This window comes from Canis lupus, chromosome 18 (genome assembly GCF_048164855.1).
Source record: "Canis lupus baileyi chromosome 18, mCanLup2.hap1, whole genome shotgun sequence".
Taxonomy (NCBI): Eukaryota; Metazoa; Chordata; class Mammalia; order Carnivora; family Canidae; genus Canis; species Canis lupus.
Genome location: NC_132855.1, coordinates 37,884,932 through 37,891,928, shown reverse-complemented (window position 1 = coordinate 37,891,928; position 6,997 = coordinate 37,884,932). Strand labels below are relative to the sequence as shown.

Below are 6,997 nucleotides of genomic sequence, written 5' to 3'. Positions count from 1 at the left end.
CCATTTGTTTATGTTCTATCTACGGCTGCTTTTGCACTGTGATGGCAAAATGGTGTAGTTGTGATGGAGCCAGTGTAACTTAAAAGGCTGAAAATATTTACTATCTGACCTTTTACAAAAAAGTTTGCCCACTTCTGTTTTAAAAGATTATTATTATTTTTTAAATATTTTATTTATTTATTCATGAGAGACACAGAGAGAGGCAGAGACACAGGCAGAGGGAGAAGCAGGCTCCATGCAGGGAGCCTGATGTGGGACTTGATCCCTAGTCTCCAGGATCATGCCCTGGGCTGAAGGCGGTGCTAAACCGCTGAGCCACCCGGGCTGCCCTATTTTAAAAGATTATTTTAGGAGACCGACGTTGAGAGAACGAGAGGGAAGGAGAGAAAATGGTGTCTATGGATTACAGTACCTACAGCCAAGCTGCAGCCCAGCAGGGCTACAGTGCATACACCGCCCAACCAACTCAAGGATATGCACAGAACACCCAGGCATATGGGCAGCAGAGTTATGGAACCTATGGGCAGCCCACTGATGTCAGCTATACCCAGGCTCAGACCACTGCGACCTATGGGCAGGCCACCTATGCAACCTCTTATGGACAGCCTTCCACTGGTTATACTACTCCAACTGCCCCCAAGGCATAGAGTCAGCCTGTCCAGGGGTACGGCACTGGTGCTTATGATACCACCACTGCTATGGTCACTACCACCCAGGCCTCCTATGCAGCTCAGTCTGCATAATGGCACTCAGCCTGCTTACCCAGCCTATGGGAAGAAGCCAGCAGCCACTGCACCTGCAAGACCACAGGATGGTAACAAACCCGCTGAGACTAGTCAACCTCAATCTAGCACAGGGGGTTACAACCAGCCCAGCCTAGGATATGGACAGAGTAACTACAGTTATCCCCAGGTACCTGGGAGCTGCCCCATGCAGCCAGTCACAGCACCACCATCTTATCCTTCTACCAGCTGCTTCTCTACACAGCCAACTAGTTATGATCAGAGCAGTTACTCTCAGCGGAACACCTATGGGCAGCCGAGCAGCTATGGACAGCAGAGTAGCTATGGTCAACAAAGCAGCTATGGGCAGCAGCCACCCACTAGTTATCCCCCCCAAACTGGATCCTACAGCTAGGCTCCAAGTCAATATAGCCAACAGAGCAGCAGCTACAGGCAGCAGAGTTCATTCCTACAGGACCACCCCAGTAGCATGGGTGTTTATGGGCAGGAGTCTGAAGGATTTTTCCAGACCAGGAGAGAACCAGAGCATGAGTGGCCCTGATAACCGGGGCAGGGGAAGAGGGGGATTAGATCGTGGAGGAATGAGCAGAGATGGGCAGGGAGGAAGACGGGGTGGAATGGGCAGCGCTGGAGAGCGAGGTAGCTTCAGTAAGCCTGGTGGACCCATGGATGAAGGACCAGATCTTGATCTAGGCCCACCTGTAGATCCAGATGAAGACTGACAACAGTGCAATTTATGTGCAAGGCTTAAATGACAATGTGACTCCAGATGATCTGGCAGACTTCTTTAAGCAGTGTGGAATTGTTAAAATGAACAAGAGAACCGGACAACCCATGATCCATACCTACTTGGACAAGGAAACAGGAAAGCCCAAAGGTGATGCTACAGTATCCTATGAAGACCCACCAACTGCCAAGGCTGATGTGGAGTGGTTTGATGGGAAAGATTTTCAAGGAAGCAAACTTAAGGTTTCTCTTGCTCGGAAGAAACCTCCGATGAACAGCATGCGGGGTGGTATGTCTCCCCATGAGGGCAGAGGGATGCCACCGCCACTCCGTGGAGGTCCAGGGGGCCCAGGAGGTCCTGGGGGCCCCATGGGTCGCATGGGAGGCCGTGGAGGAGACAGAGGTGGCTTTCCCCCAAGAGGACTCCGGGGTTCCCGAGGGAACCCATCCAGAGGAGGAAACGTCCAGCACCGAGCTGGGGACTGGCATTGCTCCAATCCGGGGTGTGGAAACCATAACTTCTCCTGGAGAACAGAATGCAACCAGTGTAAGGCCCGGAAGCCTAAAGGCTTCCTTCCACCTCCCTTCCCGCCCCCGGGCGGTGACCGTGGCAGAGGCGGCCCTGGTGGCCTGCGGGGAGGAAGAGGTGGCCTCATGGACCGCGGTGGTCCCGGTGGGATGTTCAGAGGTGGCTGCGGTGGAGACAGAGGGGGCTTCCGTGGTGGCCGGGGCATGGCCCCAGGTGGCTTTGGCGGAGGAAGACGAGGCGGTCCTGGTGGGCCCCCTGGACCTTTGATGGAACAGGTGGGAGGAAGAAGAGGCGGGCGTGGAGGACCTAGAAAAATGGATAAAGGCGAGCACCATCAGGAGCGCAGAGACCGGCCCTACTAGACGCAGAGACCCCACAGAGCTGTCTTGACTACCAGATTTATTTTTTAAACCAGAAAATGTTTTAAATTTATAATTCCATATTTATAATGTTGGCCACAACATTATGATTATTCCTTGTCTGTACTTTAGTATTTTTCACCATTTGTGAAGAAACATTAAAACAAGTTAAATGGTAGTGTGCCGAGTTTTTTTTTCCTTCTTTTAAAGATGGTTGTTTAAAGACTAAACGATGAGAACCCTTGTGAGCATGCTCAGTATCATTGTGGAGAACTAAGAGGGCCTCTAACTGTAACAGTGTTCATGGTTGTGATTTTTTTTTAAATAAAATTCCAAATGTTTATTAAAAAAATTATTTTAATAACACTTAGAACTGCATCAAGTGGCTATTCCATTTGATGGTTAGAAGCACAATGCTGGGGCCATATTGTCTAGGTCCCTAACCTCACTCCACCACTTAAGAGATATCCTGGGCGGGGGGGAGGACTGGGTAGCTCAGTCAGTTAAGCAGTTAAGTATCTGACTCCATTTTGGCTTAGGTCATGATCTAGGTTTGGGATATTGAGTTGGATCAGGCTCCGAAGTGGAGCCTGCTGAAGATTCTCCCTTTTGCTTCCCCCCTCTCCCCTCATTCCCTTGCTTAAAAAAAAAAAAAAAAGAGGGGGGGGAGGGAGAGATCTTGGGCAATTTATTTAACATTTCTGTGCCTCAGTTCTCTCATTTGTAAAAGGGGAAAATAACAGTATCATCCTCATAAAATTGTGAGGATGTGGTGAAGTCCATGGTGCACCTCCTGGATGTCTCCTTTCAGTAATGAATAACTTAGTCTTTCAGCTGCTGGGAAAGTTGTCAGCAGATGGTCTTCAGCTGTCAGACATCTTGGGAGATTGCCTTGATAGAGGAAACTGCCTCACTCACAGCCACTTGTCCTTTGAGGGACAGGTCGTATCAAAAACATGTCTACTTCCGTGGGGTAGTATAAAGTCCTGGGTCCTTGTCCCAACTCAGGATAACTCTGGACAGCCAGTCCAGTTTCAGAGTTTCTCATGGATTGGCTGAGGTCTTTGTTGGTACTGAATTACACAGCTCTGCTTCTCCCTCTGCCTAGTCCTGCACCTTCCTCCTTCCTTCCACAGGTCTTGATCCCAACACTCCTTTATAAATATCTATGTCCTAATCTCCATCTTAAAATATGTCTCCAGGACACCCAACCTGAGCGAGACAGTGTTAAGTGAGCTTATGTCATAAAGCATCTGTCACGTAGTAAAGGCTATATAATTGTTGATTATCAAACAAATAAGTAATTCTGGTAGAAAGTAAAATGGAAATACAAGATCAAGAAGAAAAATAGAATAATATAAAATTTCCTACAATTAAAAGAATAGCTTGGTCATAAAAATTTTAAATGAATGATTGTAAGAAACTCTCACTAAAGTATTTAAATTTCATGAACTACATTTTAAGTGTGATGCAACAGTTTTATTTACCATTTAAGTATTTTAAAAGTATTCAAAATCATATCCTTGGAACTATGTAAATTTATTATGACAATGTTAGATGTACTCCTCCAAAATATATGAATAAGAATATTGATTGACCAAACTGATTTGGGAGTATGCTTGAATACTTTTTGAAGACCACTATTTTAAGATATCTCAGATTTTCCCATCCACAACTTTTGTAAAAAGATTACCTAAGCCATGTCACATATTTCCAGGGCCCTATTTTCCCTTTGATGCCTAAAAACAAAACTTGCTCTCTGGTACAGACTTATTTTGTGCATGTAGAAATAAAAGGAGTTCAAATTAGCCAGTCACAGACTCCACAGAATATCCCAATAGTAACTGAACTGCTGCTGCTAAAGAGCAGCAGTAAATAAGGAAATGAGCAGTTTTTCCACTGTTGTCCTTTATTGGTTTAAAAACCACACACACACATACACACACACACACGCACAACACAAATTTTATCCTGGATTGCCACAATACAAGTGAAGCTTAGAAAGAACAATATCTTGTTAAGGACACAAAAGTTTAAATTAAAAAAAGAAAACAAAACAAAAAACCCATAAGACCAAACTATAGCAACTCTGGCATCCATCACAAAATCCCTATTTGATAAAGACAACTAGTGTATCCTCAGGGCAGCCTGCCAAATTCTCTGACACAGTTTAATCTTCTACAAAGTACAATGCACTTTCCCACTAAGTAGCTATTTTTGAATACATACCATGCAGCAGGAGCTACAGGAAATCCAAAGTTCTATACTACAAGTTCACTACTCACAAGGAAATGGATGGCAAGGAGCTTCTCTCCTAAGGAATCCAGGTTTACTAACAAGGAACACCATTTAGTAGAGAAGGGGAATGGATTTCCAAGTAGAATGGGAGAAGTGTCACTTACCTTTCTAGGGATTCTAGAGTGCAAGGTATTGGTAGCAGCATGAGAAGAATACACTTTCACCAAAGCTTATATGGGAAAGGAAGGAAAGAAAAATATATCAGCTGGAGGAGAGCATAGAGCAAGATATTGTTTCAGGATTTATCCAACAAATTTTTATTGAGTACATACCTGTTCTATGTACTTTTTAGGTTCTGGAGATTAAGCAGAGAATAAAAAGGCAGAGTTCCTGTGTATTAGAGAATAGGCCAAAGTGCCCTAACAAGTCCAAACAAACAGTAATTTTTAAAAGAACACAGTTTGTTTTCTCTTGTGTAATGGTGCAGAAGTCTATGGTTGATCCAAGGGAGGAGGTAGCTCAGCTTTCTGAATTAGACTGGGATTTAGACTAGTGGGGCAGTTTTGTTTCCCATAATACATGGTCTCCATTTCTATACCATGTTTCTTTTTGCCATATCCCAGACAGCTGGAAGGGGAAAGAGGAAGTAGACGTCAAGCAGCTTCTCTTTTAAGATGAGAAGCTAGTCACTCCTAGCTGAAACGGAGGCCTTTCAAGGAACTGTCCTCTCTAATTGGCTCACCAAGCGCCTTGCTGACATCTGGGGGTGGAGGTGCAATGGAATGAATCCTGGGGTGTGGAGCATGTATTCTAGCAGGGGAAGACAACTATAGGCAAGTAAAGGGCAGTTTTGGGGGTGGCATGAAGGCCCAAGAAGAATAAATTCAAGGGAAAACACGAGGATGTAGGATTGGAGAGAGCCAATATGGCCTTCTCCTGTGAGGACAAAAATGAGTCTGATTTGAACATATGTTGAAGGCAAAGAAGCAGTAGAAATGGAGAGGCTTAAGACACATAGAAAAGGAGAAAACTGATGGTGCAAGGTCCCGGAAGAGGAGAAACCTATGCAGTCTCTCCTCTTACTTTGTGTCAAGTAGAAGAAGGTAAGAATGGGAGTGAATGATGATGTTGGGGACGGGAAAGAGAAGTAATAGGAGGCTGTGGGGAATGAATTCCTACCTAATAGCTTTAACTTTTTTTGAAGTAGGAAGCAATGTCATCTCCTGAGGGTAGACTAGGTCTGTGGTAGGAGCGGATAAGGAAGAGACTTTTATTGATCTGGAAATTTGGGACCAGGGCCTGAACCATTGAGAAGATGGGCAAGAGAGTGCTTGAAGTGATGCATCCTATGGTATCTCCCTGCAGCTGTACAGCCCTTTCTTCAGCCTCCACTTCTCCGAAGGCAGGAATGGGAACCAAAACCCTAGAATCCTTTTTCTCCTTCACTGTCTTAAGCCAATCATTAAGCTCTGTTCATTCCATCTTCTAAATATTCCCTACACACTTCTCTCCATCCCTACTCTCCATCCCACAGGTAGTTTGGATTACCATTATCTCTCACTGGGATACAGACCCCGTCCTTCCCTTTTCTCCCTGAAAAACTGATCACACCACTTGCCTAGTTTAAAACCTTCAATGACTGCACCATGGCCTTTAGGAAAAAGTCCACCCAAACGTACTAACTTCGTTTCCAAATGCCTTTCTGGTACAGCTTCTTGATCTCCTCCCTCTTCCTCTGCTCATCCACCCATACCTCACTGTTTTCCCCATTGAGATGCCGTCCCTTCTCAGCCTGCACTTGCTCTTCCTCTGCTCTAGAAGGCTCTTCTCTTCCAGCCTCCTCCACGGTTCCCTTTCCCAGTGAATCCCACATTCATCCTTCCTGGGTGGCCTAGGGGTCCACAAGGTAGCGTTCCTGACACCCCGACACTAGGGGGGCGGCCCTCCCACGGAGCACCGTGTCAGCCCCTAATACGGCATCACTGTTTTCTGCCGGGACCGCAGTCATTTTTAGTTCAATCTAGCGTCCCCAACACTCCAGCAATGTGCTGGGTACTCAAGACGTGTTTGTAGAATGAGTAAATGCAAGAATAAATGGCGAACCACACATTCCCTGGATTTTCTTTCTCCGTCGACGGCCTGCAATAAATTGTCAACGGAAATTGGAAGTGATCAAACGAGCTGAAGTGTCTGGAGGACTTGAGATAACGCGTCTCCGAGAGGCCGTGCCCTGGGGACCGTCCCGCAGGCTGCAGGGGCGCGGGCGCTGGGGCGGAGGGCGGGGCCTCCTGAGCAGTGGCCCCGCCCCCGGGGCGTGGCTACTCCCGGGCGGCCGAGGGGCGGGGCTCACGAGCGGGGGGACTCCCCTTCCAAGGCCGAGGCGCGCCGCGGTGGGGTCGCGG

At 46.6% G+C, this 6,997-nt stretch overlaps 1 pseudogene; it reads left to right on the top strand.

The window, feature by feature from the left end:
• The first annotated feature begins 338 nt into the window (after positions 1-338).
• Positions 339-2,573, top strand: LOC140608992 (RNA-binding protein EWS pseudogene; annotated as a pseudogene).
• The last annotated feature ends 4,424 nt before the right edge of the window (positions 2,574-6,997 follow it).